We start from the raw sequence: 17,846 nt of genomic DNA on the forward strand, positions 1-17,846 counted from the left end.
ACTTCATCTGAGGTCATCAGTCCCCTAGAACTTAGAACTACTTAAACCTAACTAACCTAAGGATATCACACACATCCATGCCCGAGGCAGGATTCGAACCTGCGATCGGAGCGGTCGCGCGGTTCCAGACAGAAGCGCCGACAACCGCTCGGTCTCAGCTGCCGGCCATATAGGCGAGTCACAATGCCTCAAATCATTCGCATTACAGTAATTAGTTGTTCTCTATGACACGCCGGACAAATGGGCTATCTGTAATGCCACTTCCGCAGGTATTACAGTCCCATTCGCAGTGGCTCCTCTTCAATGAGGTAGTTAGCGGACTAAACGAAATTCACGATCTTCAAAGTCGTGAATAGAATATGAACAGTTTACGAAATGTGGCTCGAAGCAACCACCACTGAGGCAGACAGAGGCAGGTGTAAGCAAAATGTAATGCATTCTTCCGTTGAGAGCTTTCATGAATGAGGACGAGGAAGCAACTTGCGTCCACTTCCCCCCCTGCGTGGCAGCAGAGGCGCGCGGCGCGCCGGCCGCTAGCTGCGCGGCTGAGTCACGCAGTTAGAAATCGGCAAGCCTAGCGGCAGCATGGGTGTCACACTGTTTGGCGTCGGCGCCTGCTACTCTGAGTGCGTGCGTGCGCTGTGCAAGTGTTTGCGGAACTAAACTACACCTTTCGGATTATTGTGCTCTCCTCTTCACATTCCATTTTTCGAGGCAGGTAAGTACAACCATCATAGTGTCCCTTCAGATTATAACTTCTTTTCTTCATTTCATTAAAAATGTATGTCAGAAAGTTGTAAATTGCTTTTAAATCTAGTCGTCGCTTTATTCAGCAATATTACCCGTCATGTTTCCCGTGGCGGGTGAAGAAAGAAACACGCGTAGAGTGAAACAATTGTACAGACGGATTTGTGTCAACGTATTTGGGATTGTATGACGCTTTATTTTGTGGCTAAACACAAGCCCTCGCAAAACACACAAACACAAACAAATATTTAAATTTTATTCTTTATGTCAAATAAATAGAAAAGCATGTCATAGACGTACCTGTGCTTATACAATGCTAATAGGCCGCATTTATACTACGCTGATTAAAGGATGTAAGTACGTGTAGTATTGTATTGGAGATAAATGTGATGTTTTTTCGTCCTGTTTCGGGTGGTGGATGTAGTACAGACTTAATGAGACACGGTTCCACTTAACACTTATGTTCGATAATCGTCACGAATTTTTTGTTGTAGTGGTCAGTCCACGGAAGTCATAATTTTCGAGATGAAATTGTTTGCCACTTGCCCGACTTCTCATTTTGATGAGCCCGACAGTAGATGTCAGGCGAACTATTGTGTACAAAAACAGGAACATGGAACACAAACGTTCGCTGGGCAGCACGGAAGTGGGCATGTGTTACCTGCCAGACACGCACAATTTATTCCATTCACGTTTATGGCGGTTTTATTCACGCTTCCTTTCTGACGTTTGTTTTAATTCCATGCGTTAGAAAGATGAGGTGACATACACAGCTGACATTTTAAGAGAACCCGGATCTGTAACACAGAAGTAGAAATTTCGTGCATAGTGTTAAGTAAATTTGGTACTGCGGGTTAAATCGATTTGAAGAGCTGCTAAGCTCACACTTATTGTCATTCATATTAAAACACACACAAACACAAGCACAGAAAGAGAGAGAGAGAGAGAGAGAGAGAGAGAGAGAGAGAGAGTAGAAACACGTGCCTAGACTACACCTGTCTGTATCGAGATTCCTGGAGCTTTGCTCACCGCTCGAAAGACTTCGGCCATGTTCGGTTGTCTCCGTAGCAGCACAGAAAGTTCCGCAGACGTTAAATTTAGACGGTGAGTCAGACACAGTTGGCCACATTTTCCCCTCCACGTTGCTGTCACATGCTGATTTCTTTCTAAAATGTTTGCAGAGGCATTTTCGTGACGTAATTGATGGCAACAGCCAGAGATGAATGCCTATTCCCGAGATGCAAACTATTACCTGCAAAGAAATAGAGCGTTGGAAGGTGCTTAAGTACATTTAATAGTAGCACAAAGATCTTTTATATAGTCTGTTGCGGAATAATTGTTTATTAGGAATGCTGCTAAGTGCGAGCTACTCCGTAGTGACACAAGGGTGCTCCTTTTATTCACCGCGTCAATAATTTTCGTTATTGTCGATATCGTTGAAACAAGAGTACTCTCACGTCGAATACAGGTGATTGATTATCGAAAGAAATTTTGTTATCTGAGTTAAAAGGTCGAGCACACCATTTAGGTACCGTTTGGTGAGAATCCATAATCTCTCGCAGAATGAAACTCTCAATTCTGTTTAGACAACTTTTCGTCATTTTTTACATTCCATAAACTCTTTTGAGTGACTTTTCTTATCAAGCTGTATCAACACATTAACATGTGTCAACACATGTTTAGGTTTACGTGCGTTATTCTTCGAGCTTGCAATGGAATGCATACTTCGTATGTTCAGGTCTCATGTTAGTTGTGGAAAACCACTAAATTCTCACTGTGCGACAACACTGTGAAAGCTTGGGAATTAATTATTACATGTGTACCAATAGAATACACAACGTTCGCGAAGCATTCTTGAGGTATGCGCGTTGCTGTGCTTGTTTTTAAATGTGCAAGTGTCTCCTCGCTGACATTTACAAGACCTAGAGTCACGCGTGATGATTGACGTTAAGACACGAACAATTTTTTCCAAATGAAACCGATTCTGAAAATCGCTGCCCGACGAACGTTGTAGTACTCTCTTCCATTATGACAGTTGAATGTCACCATTGTAAAAGATCTTCACCTGAAAACTTTTTTATCATCACTGCTGGTCCCATTGTACATAAAAATGACGTTGATGAAGTCAATAGTCTGTATCAGTGGTCGCATACGACGCTGTCGTGATACCTTATGTGAAATTCGAGAAAGTCTACAGAAAGCAGAAAGTTAGTATACTATACGCCTACTGAGAGCTCACAAACATAAACAGAGTACAACGTGAAACCGTAATCGCATTTGATTTGAATTATAAGAGTATAACAAGAATGGTAAAGCTGGCATTACTCTTTATAACTTGGGTGGATGTAATATAAGACCGGACGAATTAGTGAATCTTATAATATGGAAGCCATTTTATGGTGATATGAAATGTTTGTGTGGGGTTTTGGTTTAACTAAGTAATTTCAAATATGCTTCTTGGAGTGCTTTCCATTTGTTTGTGTTTCTTATTTAGCAACACACTGAAGAAATTGAAAAATTTCAGTGAGCAGCTAGATGCTCCAATAGTGTAGAATTTCTGTAGTCAGTACGAGGGCGATTGGAGATCAACAAAATCCAATAGTGAACTGTAGGAAAGGCGTTGTCTACCACATGAAACATTACATTTAAAATTCGAGGAACTTTCGTGGGGATAATTTCCTAAAAAATACCACGACCATGGTAAAATAGAGGTTAGCATTCTTCATATTAATAAGTCATTGCCAAAGGCGACAGAGAAAGCCCTATTAACACATTGAGACACACCTTTGGACTGGAAGTCTGTCTGTCGCGTACTTAGCTGCTGTTCTTTCCGCTGACTCACTCTTTACTCACAAAAGAGGTATTTATCTACGTTGTGACGAGTTGCCATTTTTAAGTTATAATCCTAGCAATTGTTGTGCAGCTACATGTTCTTGATGCATGTTTTTCTGCGTCAGTGTCCGTGAACTTTTTGTTTGACATGTGGCGGAAGAGGTACAATACTGAATTTCGGTTAGAGCTCGTACAGAAATACCCCATGCAGCGTTTAAATGATGCACTCACACAGCAAAACCTTGAAAAACACATACATTGGAAATCCACCTTTGTTGGTAATAAATTGTTGACCTCACACAGGGGTAACACCTTCAAAATGGCAAATGTGATTGTGAAGCAGTTGTAGCGATAATCATTAATGTGGAAAACAAGAGAAAAAGCCTATAAGTTCAGTGAATGAGGTAAAAAATCGTATAATTTCTCAAACAACAGCAAGAATATTTTAATTCAGACAGTAAAATTGCAGAGAAATTAAGGATGGAATCTAGAAACTGAGGCTGAAATTGAGAGGAATAATGTTGTTCTTGCAGTTTGATGCAGGTGTCTATCCTGTGCAAGCCTTATCGTTTCATCATATCTATAGTTAGTGCAACTTACATGTACTGAATTTTATCCATAGTGGATGCTGTTGAACTCCGTGACTGTTCCTTTTAGAATGTAGAAAAATTTCCGCTATCAGTCACAATAAAAGATTATTTATTCGGCACACGACCGGTTTCGGACTTGTGCCCATCCTCAGGTGTTTGTACTTTCATGTACATGTCTATATTGCTGGAGATCACTGTTTGAATACAACGAAAATTATTTTCTGGTGACGAAACAGATACAAGTGGAACAATTGTACGTCGCAAAGCAGCATTTGTCGAAAATATACATAAGGATGAAGCATCCGTATTATAATTATGCTGTGGTGACAGTTTCTCCACTCATTTGCACTGAGTGTGACGAATAAATAATCTTTTATTGTGACTGGTAGCGGAAATTTTTGTACAGCTTACATCTATCTGAACCCACTTACTGTATTCGACTCCTTGTCTCTCCCTGCAGTATTCACTCCTCTCCCCTCTCCCACAAACACACTTCCCTCCATTGCCAAATGGACTGTTGAAGAGTGTGTTTCCAAACTGATTTATATCCATAAAATAAGGAGCTCCAGAGGACAGCTTGTTTTAATATCAGATCCTTAATGTTTCATGAGAATATGTGAAATTAAACACCTGACTTCATGATCTACCTGTGTTACTAAAACCCTTGATGTTTGGAAGTGAAGGGACTGGGTTCACGTCTTGTAGAGTGAAGGCACTTTGACATTAAAATAAATTTCTTTAATATTTCTTCTTATTATAATATGAAACAAAGTATTGTATTAAATAATTGTTATATGTACTCTTTATTATTATAACTGAATATGATTAAAATGAAGAACCATAATTTTTAAATGTGTCTAATGTCCTATTTTATATACGAAACTATTTAGCAGTAAACACCACAGGAATAAAAATTTCGAAACTTCTATAATGATGTATGCGTGTTTCATCAGCGTAGTACCACATTTCAGTACAGCGGTAATGAATCATAGACACAATCTGATTTGATGCTTTCATTAGCACCTTCATAACTGAACATCTTTTTATGGAATACCATAGTGAGGTGATCCGATCCCACACCTAGTTTGGAAAGCAGTGTTTTACGTCACTTATTTTCTCTGGTTTCACTTTTTCCCACTGACAGATCTCGCACATTCATTGAAGAGCACTTTTTCCCTCTTTTCAGTGGACTAGCATATCAAAAGGAGATTGGGATGTTGCCATTTATACTCCCTGATAATTTTTTTGGGGTTTTTCTGTGCTTTTAATTACGCTGAACAAATCGTTTTCGAAGATTATTGGTGTGGCTTGTTCGTGGGAGTTGTTGGTAACGCCAGAAAAAGCTTCATATATTTAAGACAGTTTCAACAAAGAAAACATATACATTCAGGCATTGAGAAATAATTTGTAACAAACAATTTCTGAGTCGGTAGGAAATGAGTTTTCGTAGCAATGAATTATGCTATTCTGATTTAAGTTTGGGGAATACTTTCACGTGTCTTAAGTCTATAACAACTCCTTGTTAGTGGGACCTCAGTAGGAATTCCCACTTCCCATTACACGAGGTGCATCGAATCTGCGTATGGATAAGCACACTCCATTTTGTCGGCTTACCGCTATCTGATGGGCTGGATTCAGTTAAACCAATCTTTTTACTAGGTTCAAGAGAACTCCACCACTCACAAGAGGTTATCTTCGCGCATAAACTTTCAGTAACGTTGAGATGAAAACAACAGTAACGAGCTGTAATGCTAGGGAGCGACAACAGGGAGGAAAGTACTAGTAGCAAAAGAGGTGAGAGCGAACAGGAATGCTTATACACGGTATGAGTAAGAGGTGGTACATCTTCGACAGATCTGATTTTTGAGGGTGAGAATATCCATTCACTTTTGAGAGCAGCCATGTGTCACTGTTTATAGCCAGTAGTCGAAAAAGGATTTTAATTTAGAGAATTGACTTATCTATAGCGAGGACTAAAAACAATGGCATTCGTTTACCGAATTAAAGCGAATCTTTATTTCTAAAACCGTCAGTAACAATCTGATTAACGTTTTCTTTTGCGATCACGATGTAGTTAAGCTTACTTTGCGTAATGAAATGAGAGTGCGTCTCACGTCATAGGGACGTGGACAGAGGCCGTTCTCATGGGCGTTACAAAAACGGGAGAAGGAACATCGCAACTTCACTACGTTCTGGATCCAATCACCTCTAATGCCCTAGGTCTTGTCCAAGAGAGAAAACCGAATACAAATAAAGCTGCACTAGTGACACCTAAATTAAGAACACTGTATTTATAAGTACCCAATGAGATTTTTTTATGATTTGTAACATCTTTCTGCTTTGTAGACACGAATTGTTAGGGCCCCTCACACACCGTACTTGCAATCTGTCGCTTTCATCGATCCTTTCACACACGAGCGATTTAGCAAGCTGGTTCAACCATTATTTCGAACGCCATGGAAAATGAACTGCTGTGCTTAGGAGCGGTGACACGACCTCTCTACGTTGACTAATATGGTGCAAAAAATAACAATAAAGGGAGTGATATTTATAGAACTTGTTTGGAACGCTTTTCTAGACAACTTTATACTATCTTACTGATACATTACAGTTTACTGACATCAAGTGTGTTGAGTACACGTTTCTAGTCTGTATTTCGCTAACACATTTTCCAGTCTGCAAGCACCCTACTCTATTTCGAACTAAACTGAGTACATAACTGATATGACCTCAGTGAAAATATTTCCCTTTTTACACCAAATTTTGATCCAAGAAAGAATATTAACGTGATGTAACTTCGATTCCATTTATAAGTTGAGAAGTGGGACGTGTTTCATAGCGCTACGAAAATTTAATTATGTATTTAATTGAATGCAGCATTATATTCAAACCTTCTGATTTCTTGGGAAAATGTATGGGTTTGTGCTCGCCCTTATAGAGAGGACACGTGATATGGGGGTATAAGACCTCAGTTGGTAGACACTAGAACTTACTCACAAATAAATCTGAAATACAGCATCAGCGGCCTGAGCGGGGTGGCGCAGTGGTTAGCACACTGGACTCGCATTCGGGAGGACGACGGTTCAAACCCGCGTCCGGCCATCCTAATTTAGGTCTTCCGTGTTTTCCCTAAATCGCTTCAGGCAAATTCCGGGATGGTTCCTTTGAAAGGGCACGGCCGACTTCCTTCCCCATCCTTCCCTAATCCGATGAGACCGATGACCACGCTGTCTGGTCTCCTTCCCCAAACCAACCAACCAACCAACCTTAGAACTACTTAAACCTAACTAACCTAAGGACATCACACACATCCATGCCCGAGGCAGGATTCGAACCTGCGACCGTAGCGGTCGCGCGGTTCCAGACTGTAGCGCCTAGAACCGCTCGGCCAGTAGCTAGATCGGTTACTGCTGCTACAATGGCAGGTTATCTAGAGTTAAGTGAGTTTGAACGTGGTGTTACAGTCGGCGCACGAGCGATGGGACACAGCGTCTCCGAGGTAGCGATGAAGTGGGGATTTTCCCGTACGACCATTTCACGAGTGTACCGTGAATATAAGGAATTCGGTAAACGTCAAATTTCGGACATCGTTGCGGCCGGGAAAAGATCCTGCAAGAACGGGAACCAGCGACGACTGAAGAGAATTGTTCAGCGTGACAGAAGTGCAAGCCTTCCGCAAATTGCTGCAGATTTCAATGCTGGGCCGTCAGCAAGCGTCAGCGTGCGAACCATTCATCGAAATATCATCGATATGGGCTTTCGGAGCCGAAGGCCCACTTGTGTATCCTTGATGACGACACAGCACAACGCTTTACGCCTCGCTTCGGCCCGGCAGCACCGACATTGGAGTGATGATGACTGGTAACATGTTGCCTAGTCGGATGAGTCTCTTTTCAAATTGTATCGAGCGGATGGCCGTGTACGGTCATGGAGACAACCTCATGAATCCATGGACCCTGCTTGTCAGCAGGGGACTGTTCAGACTGGTGCAGGCTCTGTAATGGTGTAGGTGGTGGTTAGTGTTTAACGTCCCGTCGACAACGAGGTCATTAGAGACGGAGCGCAAGCTCGGGTTAGGGAAGGATTGGGAAGGAAATCGGCCGTGCCCATTCAAAGGAACCATCCCGCCATTTGCCTAAAACGATTTAGGGAAATCACGGAAAACCTAAATCAGGATGTCCGGAGACGGGATTGAACCGTCGTCCTCCCGAATGCGAGTCCAGTGTGCTAACCACTGCGCCACCTCGCTCGGTAATGGTGTAGGGCGTGCGCAGTTGTAGTGATATGGGACCCCTGATACGCCTTCATACGAGTCTGACTGGCGACACGTATGTAAGCGTCCTGTCTGATCATCTGCATCCATTCATGTCAGCTGTGCATTCCGACGAACTTGGGAAATTCCAGGAGGATAATGCGACACCCCACACGTCCGGAATTGCTACAGGGTGGCTCCAGGAACGCTCTTCTGAGTTTAAACATTTCCGCCGGCCTCCAAAATCCCCAGACATGATCGTTATTGATCTGAGATGCCTTGCAATGTGCTATTCAGAAGAGATCTCCACCCCCTCATACTCCTACGGATTTATGGACAGCCTTTCAGGATTTATGGTGTCAATTCCTCCCAGCACTACTTCAGACATTAGTCTAGTCGATGCGACGTCGTGCTGCGGCACTTCTGCGTGCTCTCGGGGCCCTACACGATATTAGGCAGGTGTACCATTTTCTTTGACTCTTCAGTGTATGTTCAGTGGGTGGTTTGGGCAAGGCACAAATTCGACATTAGGATTGATATGTTTTATTCGTTGCTGCACACCTGTCTGTCTTCTGGCCACTGTAGCAGCATTATCGTAAGCTTGCCCTATACAATTCATAATGTCGAGTCCATAACCTTCGAGCGTCTGCTAAGAGAACATTTATACAGGTACGCCAACTGCTTAGCGAAGCACAAGTGCGCTTCAGAATTTTTATGCAGCCTGAACCAGAATTCCACCGACAAACTTTCAGAACTTGCCCCGGGATAGCATCTGAGTATCTCATATAAGGGACCGACAGCCTCCGGCCGCTAGTTCACAATGGTAACTTAATTATGATTTATTCGGTTTGTTGCTCCAGTTGCCTTTTTCTTTTCTTTGCGGATACATCGTCACGAAAGTGGAAAAGCCAGCAATGAATATACCAGCAGAATGTACAACAAAACAACCCTCGGACGATGGAAAAGTACTGCGATGTGGCTGCAGTCGGTTGCGGGAACAGTGCATCATAACGTCGTTGTGCGGCTCTTCCATTGCACATTCCACCATTACATTCAGTGAACCCACATATGAGGTGCATATCGGTTAGCTCTTCATCAGTAAACCCATCCAAAATACTGTTGTGTCAATTCGCCCAAGTGGCGTCAATTAAAGAGAGTTGCACGAAGCAACCGAACTCCCTGAAGAAGCCTTTACAGCTGTTATCGGTCCTCCTCCGTAACTGAGTGGTCAGCATAGATGGCTGCGATGTGAAGGACCCGGATTCGATTTATGATGCAGCCGAGGACTTTTCTTTGGTGGGAACACTCCTACAGGGTTCACTAAGCCTCGTGATGGGAATAAAGGAGCTACTTAAGCGAATAGCAGCGGCTTCATGGTCTGGAAAGCTTGCAAAATGACCGGGAGAGTGGTGTGCTGACTGCATACCCCTCCATACCGCATTCGCATGATGCTGCAAGGCAGAGGATGACACGGCAGCCTGGAGACTTCCATTGGGCCTACACACCCAGATAATTAGAGCAAGAAACCCATCGAAATGCATTAACTCTATAACAAGCTGCCAGAGATCGTGGGTCCCTCATACCAAAGTACTCACAAGGGAACCTCCCCATCGCAACCCCCTCCTAAATAAATTGACACAGTGGATAGGCCTTGAAAAACTGAACACAGATCAATCGAGAAAACAGGAAGAAGTTGTGTGTAACTATGAAAAAATAAGCAAATTATACAAACTGAGTAGTCCAAGTGTAAGATATGCGACATCAAGGATTGTGTAAGCTGAGGAACGCCGTGGTCACGTGGTTAGAGTGAGTAACTGCGGAACGAGAGGTCCTTGGTTCGAGTCCTCCCTCGAGTAAAAATTTTACTTACTTTATTTTCGCAAAGTTACGATCTGACCGTTCATTCATTGACGTCTCTGTTCACTGTAAAAGTTTAGTGTCTGTGTTTTGCGACCACACCGCAAAACCGTGCGATTAGTTGACGAAAGGACGTGCCTTTCCAATAGGAACCGAAAACATTTGATCGCAAATTCATAGGTCAACCGATTCCTCCACAGGAAAACACGTCTGAAATATTCTATACGACACTGGTGACGGCATGTGCTTCACATTACAGGAATATGTTGTCCACCCACCTAACTTGCACACTTGGCGAATGGGTAAAAAGTTTCTTCTACCTTGCCCGATTTAGGTTTTCTTGTGGATGTGATAATCACTCCCAAAAAAGTGATGAAGACATAAGAGTTTGTCACATAAACTGCAACAAATGAATGCAAGTTTCACAGTCGCACAATTTTCCCTGTGCTCTGTCAAAACATACGTTTTTAACGTTTTCAAGCCCACATCTCGTGGTCGTGCGGTAGCGTTCTCGCTTGCCACGCCCGGGTTCCCGGGTTCGATTCCCGGCGGGGTCAGGGATTTTCTCTGCCTCGTGATGGCTGGGTGTTGTGTGCTGTCCTTAGGTTAGTTAGGTTTAAGTAGTTCTAAGTTATAGGGGACTGATGACCATAGATGTTAAGTCCCATAGTGCTCAGAGCCATTTGAACCATTTTTTTTAACGTTTTCAAGTTTTTCCGTGTGTAGACCGTCAAATCCTGCATGTGTCCAAGCAAATCTGAACATGTCCTGGAATTTTGGAGAGCGAAGTTGATCATGTCTGAGTGCATGAACTTTGATAATTGTCTGAAAATAAAAATTTAAAACTTTTCACTCGAGCAAGGATTGAACCAGGGACCTTCCGTTCCGTAGCTGCTCGCGGTAACCACGGGACCACGGTGCTCATCAGTGTACACATACCTTGATGTGGCTTATCTTTGACACAGACTACTCAGTTTGTATATTTTGCTTATTTTTTTCATAGTTCCATACAACCTCTTCCTGTTTTCTCGATTGATCTGTGTTCAGTTTTTCATGGCCTATCCCTGTGCCAACTTATAACTAAATCTGAGGGGGGTGCGATGGGGAGGTTCCCTTGTCAGAAGGTATTCCTGAACAATCTGTGAAAGTTTGTCAGAGGAGTTCTGGTTCACCATGTATAGTGATTCCTTTACTTGGAACATCACATTTCAGGTCTAGCTCTACACACACATTTGCAGATGGTTATGATACTATTTATTCCAGTCTTCCAATAGTCCATCACGTTCTTCCCCCTGTCTCCGTCCATCTTCACCTCCTCCCCTATCTGTCCATCTCCTTCTACCTTCTCTGTAGCCACCTTCTCCTCCACCTCCATCTACCTGCTCCCACCCCCCTCTGTCCACCTGCTCCCGCCCCCCTCTGTCCACCTGATCCCGCCCCCCTCTGTCCACCTGCTCCCGCCTCCCTCTGTCCACCCGCTCCCGCCCCCCTCTGTCCACCTGCTCCCGCCCCCCCTCCTCTGTCCACCTGCTCCCGCCCCCCCTCTGTCCACCTGCTCCTGCCCCCCCCCTCTGTCCGCCTGCTCCTGCCCCCCCTCTGTCCACCTGCTCCCGCCCTCCTCTGTCCACCTGCTCCTGCCCCCCCCCCCTCTGTCAACCTGCTCCTGCCCCACCCCCTGTCTGCCTCCTCACCTCACCTATCATGGTCCACCTCCTCCTCTAGCCTCTCACAGTCTGTCTGCTCCTCCTTTCTTCTTGTTCCATCTCCTCCTACTCCTCCCTCCTTTATGTCTATCTCATCTTCCCCTCTCTCTCACCTTCAGACCCCATCTAAATGCGTCTCCTCCACCCCTTTTCTCTGTCCATCTCTTCCTTTCCCCTCACTGTCTCATTTCCTGCTCTCCACTACTCTCTCTGTGTTACCCCATCCCTCAATAGGAGGTCGCTGTTTCTTATCGCCACAATGTTTTCTTCCAGATAATAAGTGATATGAGTACAAAGTTTGGATGAAAACGATCCAGATATTAAGGAGGATCTTTGTACTTTTGGCTTTGCCTGCACACGTCCCATATATTTCATTCTCACGTAACATATTACACACAAATTTTCACACTTATTTCACCTGTGTCTCTAACGAGTTTCGCCCTGGAGTTTCATTTTCACTCAGCTCACATAATATCTCCCGAAATATGTATCGTGCAATTACATAGTTTTGAAGGTACATTCTTTCCCTGCCTCGTGATGACTGGGTGTTGTGTGATGTCCTTAGGTTAGTTAGGTTTAAGTAGTTCTAAGTTCTAGGGGACTGATGACCATAGATGTTAAGTCCCATAGTGCTCAGAGCCATTTTTGAAGGTACATTCAGTGGCATATGTGGATACTGTTTGCTATAATATGTTGCGGTTGGTTGGTCGGTTTAGAGGAGGGGACCAAACAGTGAGGTCATCAGTCCCATCGGATAAGGGAAGGATAGCGAAGGAAATCGGCTGTGCCCTTTCAAATGGACCATATCAGCATTTGCCTGAAGTGATTTAGGGAAATCACGGAGAAACTGTCAGGATGGCCGGACGCCGGTTTGAACCATCGTCCTCCCGAATGTGAGTCCACTGTGCTAACCACTGCGAAACGCTCGGTAATATGTTGCGAACAGAGTTAACAGCAAAGGAGTAATAGATCAAAACGTCCTGCTTCATGCGGCAATTTTGCTGCATGAACAGCGAAAATGTAGTAAGCGATAAACTTGTTCTCTTTCATCAGTTTGTGGTGATTGTCAACGAGAATAAGTTTCGTAAAGTTTTGAAATTATGTGTAAAGTTAGTTGCAAGTCACTAAGTTTTCTCATTGACAAGTACTGGCTTAATAATGTCTGAGTTTTCGCGCATCGTTGGCTACACTTCTGTCTCACCCCTACCCCCACCCTTTTGATAGGTAGGTGGTTCTTAGCACCAGACTGATTCTTTCCAGACAGCGATGTTGTTGTGACCAGACGAAACTACTTTCTTCTGGCCACAAATTTGGGTTCTTTGATTACTCTGGGAGAAGGTCAGTCACGAAATATTACACACGTCAAAAAAAGTTTTACATCACCCCGATTCCCAGAACTCCTGAAGATAGATGTTGACTGTGGGTATTGTATCACAGACACAGTCCCTTTGGCTGTTCAGAGATGTCACTAAACCTGCACAAAGATGTAAACAACCATGCATGAGCAGCACCTATTAGACGGAGGGGGTCCGACAGCCCATCAGTCCCAGTCATTCCACCACGAAGGAGGTGCACGGCTCGTGTTGTCTGTAGTTCAAACATGCCTAGACGATCAATACCGCGGTTCGATCGCGTCCGCATTGTTACTTTGTACCAGGAAGCGCTGTCAACAAGGGAAGTGTCCAGGCGTCTCGGAGTGAACCAAAGCGATGTTGTTCGGACACGGAGGAGATGCAGAGAGACAGGAACTGTTGATGACATGCCCCGCTCAGGCCGCCAAAGGGCTACTACTGCAGTGGATGACCGCTATCTACGGATTATGGCTCGGTGGAATCCTGACAACAAGGCTATCATGTCGAATAACGCGTTTCGTGCTGCCACAGGGCGTCGTGTTACGACTCAAACTGTGCGCAATAGGCTGCATGATGCGCTACTTCACTCCCGGCGTCCATGGCGACGTCCATCTTTGCAACCACGACACCCTGCAGCGCGGTACAGATGGGCCCAACAACATGCCGAATGGACCTCTAAGGATTGGCATCGCGTTTTCTTCACCGATGAGTGTCGGATATGCATTCAAGCAGACATTCGTCGGAGACGTGTTTTGAGGCAACCTCGTCAGCCTGGACGCCTTAGACACACTGTCCAGCGACTGCAGCAAGGTGGAGGTTCCCTGATGTTTTGGGGTGGCAAGACGCCCCCTACGTTCGTGGTCAAAAATCAAAGCCTTGAAGAGGACAAGTCGTGAGAATAAATAAAACAGGACATCAGGGCTAATAGGGTGGTGGCTCACTATGATATATATGTCTATAAAGTACAGTGAAAAATCAGAATTAGGGCCTCCAGCAAGTTAAATAACCATTCGCCCTCCGTCCCCCTTCCCTTTCAGTCACCCTAATATGATATATAACATAATATACAATGTTGGAAAACGTAATTCGCATAAAAATAAGTAGAATCACAAAGGATATGAAATTACAATCCACCTTGTTGACAGTCAAAGATATTGAAAATGCCACAGTGCCTTAGTTCCACATGGTTGTTCAGAGTGTGAAATGGCAAGGTGTTCTTACAGTTCTTGCTCTCCACCTCCTCAAGGATGTTCAGAATAAAACGTTTTTCTTGACAGTGTAAAATAAGATAAATTGGAGTTCAGATAATCAACCGTATATCTCGTACCATGAAGATGTGCACTTAAGAACGACTGCGATCTGGCTACATTAATATGCACGCAGAAACGCACATTGTTATGACTTCCTTTGCACGTTGTGTGGTTCTTTAGGGGATATAGGAGCGAGGAACAGACGCCATTCATGAACACAGAATTCAGATGTTAATTTATTCTACATCTAACATAAATAGTAAAAAAAAGCGTAATTTTTTTGCTGCAATTTTAGTGTCAGCTGGTAACACTAGATATGAATGTAGACACATATACAGATACAAAAGATTTATAAATCTGTCGCTCTTCAATACACCGTCTATTCAGATGAAGTCGAGACCTGGCCACAATGAAAGTCCGTAAATGTTACTCAACTGTCAAAACACAAAAATGGGCTCAGTGCATGAATGTTCGTACTTAAGTACATCCTCCGCTGGAGCTCCGAAGTGGGGATGCTTACATCTCGTTAGCAGCGGCGTAATCATTCGTGGCAGCGCCCTCGTGCCACGGTGGCGGCTCTAGGAAATGCGGCGGCGTAAATGGCGGCGCGCGTATTTGAAAGTGCGGCCGACCGTATAGCGGTCGATACCGCACACACTAAAAGGTCTGACAGAGTGGCAGTCCCGACACTGAACGCAGTAAACACAAGATGTATCGAACTGAGGAACAGAAGACCATTCCCTATACCTGTATTTTTGGCCAATGCTCTGAAGAATAAAATATGCTTGAGAGATATTTTTTATTACACTACTGGCCATTGAAATTGCTACATCACGAAGATGACGTGCTACAGACGCGAAATTTAACCGACAGGAAGATGCTGTGATATGCAAATGATCAGCTTTTCAGAGCATTCACATAGGGCTGGCGACACCTACAACGTGCTGACATGAGGAAGGTTTCCAACCGATTTCTCATACACACACAGCAGTTGACCGGTGTTGCCTGGTGAAACGTTGTTGTGATGCCTCGTGTAAGGAGGAGAAATGCGTACCATCACGTTTCCGACTTTGATAAAGGTCGGATTGTAGCCTATCGCGATTGCGGTTTATCGTATCGTGACATTGCTGCTCGCGTTGTTCGAGATCCAATGACTGTTAGCAGAATATGGAATCGGTGGGTTCAGGAAGGTAATACGGAACGCCGTGTTGGATCCCAACGGCCTCGTATCACTAGCAGTCGAGATGACAGGCATCTTATCCGCATGGCTGTAATGGATCGTGCAGCCACGTCTCGATACCTGAGTCAACAGATCGAAAATGCTTGCACCAACATTCCACCAGTTGTGTATAAAGTTGTGTACATACATTCCAAGCACGAATTACAAATGGAAGGTCGTCAGTTTGAGCATTTATTGTGAATTACAGTTATGGTGAGACGCAAGGCGACTCACAAATATCAAGGATCACGATGGGAGCAGAAATCTCTTACATCCACGTCGTTGTTTTCGGATCACGCTTAAAGTAGGTTCTAACCAGTCATAGAAATGGCTAACCATATTGTAGTGCACAATCAATTATATATTACTAAAGTAAATTTCGAACATAAATATGAACCGTTAGCACACAGAAATTTATTACACCGTAAATGAAATGTAGATTCAAATGCATGGCTTCTCGATTGCTAAACCACGGCACACTTATTATTTGTCGATTACTCCGCAACCTACCACGAATGAAAAACAATGGTGTCAATAACCCGTACGTATTTTTAGCGTAGAATCTGAATACGCAATAAAAATGAGGTGTTCCCATTTGAAAATACAAAGCTGACGCCGCCCACACAGGAGGGGTGGTTAGGAAAAAATGGCTCTGAGCACTATGGGACTTAACATCTATGGTCATCAGTCCCCTAGAACTTAGAACTACTTAAACCTAACTAACCTACGGACATCACACAACACCCAGTCATCACGAGGCAGAGAAAATTCCTGACCCCGCCGGGAATCGAACCCGGGAACCCAGGCGTGGGAAGCGAGAACGCTACCGCACGACCACGACATGCGGACCGGGGTCGTTAGGAGGTGGCCAGCTGTAGCACGGACAGATGTCCCATTTCGAAATATAAACTTTTCATCTAGAACATTTTTTTCGTACGATGCATCGTTTTTAGGATATTTGTTTTAACTTGACACAACGAAATATCTCGAACGACGCATCGTAAGAAAAACTGTTCTACATGTTAGCAAAGGGGACTTAAGTCTGTGCCAAAATTGGCCAACTCGTATCCAACCCTCTTGCTTGGGAAGGATCAGCTTTGTATTTTCAAATGGGGCCCCCCAGTTTTGCTGCATATTTGGATTATACGCCAAAAACTACGTTTGGTTTACTAAATCCGTTGTTTTGCATTGGTGGTAGATGGCGCTGTAATCCTCAAATATCAAGTGAGCCTGTTTTTCCACCTAAAAACCGACGGATATGATTCTACACTTCATTTACGATGTAAATGTAAGCCTCTGTGGTCTGATGGTTGATAGTGATCTACACGTTACTTGAGTGTTGCAAATGTGATGGCACATAAAAATAATGTGGCTGGACAGTGAAATTTCTGACTTTCATAGGAACGTAGTTTTCTGCTTCCTGCGAGGTTGTTTGTGGTAAGTGCCCAAACCACCGGAATGCTTGATTTCTTGGCCACCCTCGAATCCCGCGATCAGGGCTAAAGACAGTAGTGTCTAGGAAGCCTGCATACTCGGTTCGCTAGACAAACAAACAATCCGTATTAATGAATTATACACTACTGGCCATTAAAATTTCTACACCAAGAAGAAATGCAGATGATAAACGGGTATTCATTGGACAAAATTATTATACTAGAACTGACATGTGATTATATTTTCACGCAATTTGGGTGCATAGATCCTGAGAAATCAGTACCCAGGACAACCCCTTCTGGCCGTAATAACGGGCTTGATACGCCTGGGCATTGAGTCAAACAGAGCTTGGATGGCGTGTACAGGTACAGTTGCCCATGCAGCTTCAACACGACACCACAGTTCATCAAGAGTAGTGACTGGCGTATTGTGACGAGTTAGTTGCTCGGCCACCATTGGTCAGACGTTTTCAATTGGTCAGATACCTGGAGAATGTGCTGGCCAGGGCAGCAGTCGAACATTTTCTGTATCCAGAAAGGCCCGTACTGGACCTGCAACATGCGGTCACGCATTATCATGCTGAAATCTAGAGTCGCAGGCATCGAATGAA

General features: G+C 44.0%; 1 protein-coding gene across 1 annotated transcript in view; it reads left to right on the top strand.

The window, feature by feature from the left end:
• Positions 1 to 572: 572 nt before the first annotated feature.
• Positions 573 to 17,846, top strand: part of LOC126248100 (dual specificity protein phosphatase 10) — a 228,907-nt gene continuing 211,633 nt past the window's right edge. Inside the window, exon 1 of the mRNA XM_049948771.1 lies at positions 573 to 718. The gene's annotated coding sequence lies outside the window, so the exon portion shown is untranslated. The remainder of the gene's footprint in view (positions 719 to 17,846) is intronic.

This window comes from Schistocerca nitens, chromosome 3 (genome assembly GCF_023898315.1).
Source record: "Schistocerca nitens isolate TAMUIC-IGC-003100 chromosome 3, iqSchNite1.1, whole genome shotgun sequence".
NCBI lineage: Eukaryota > Metazoa > Arthropoda > Insecta > Orthoptera > Acrididae > Schistocerca > Schistocerca nitens.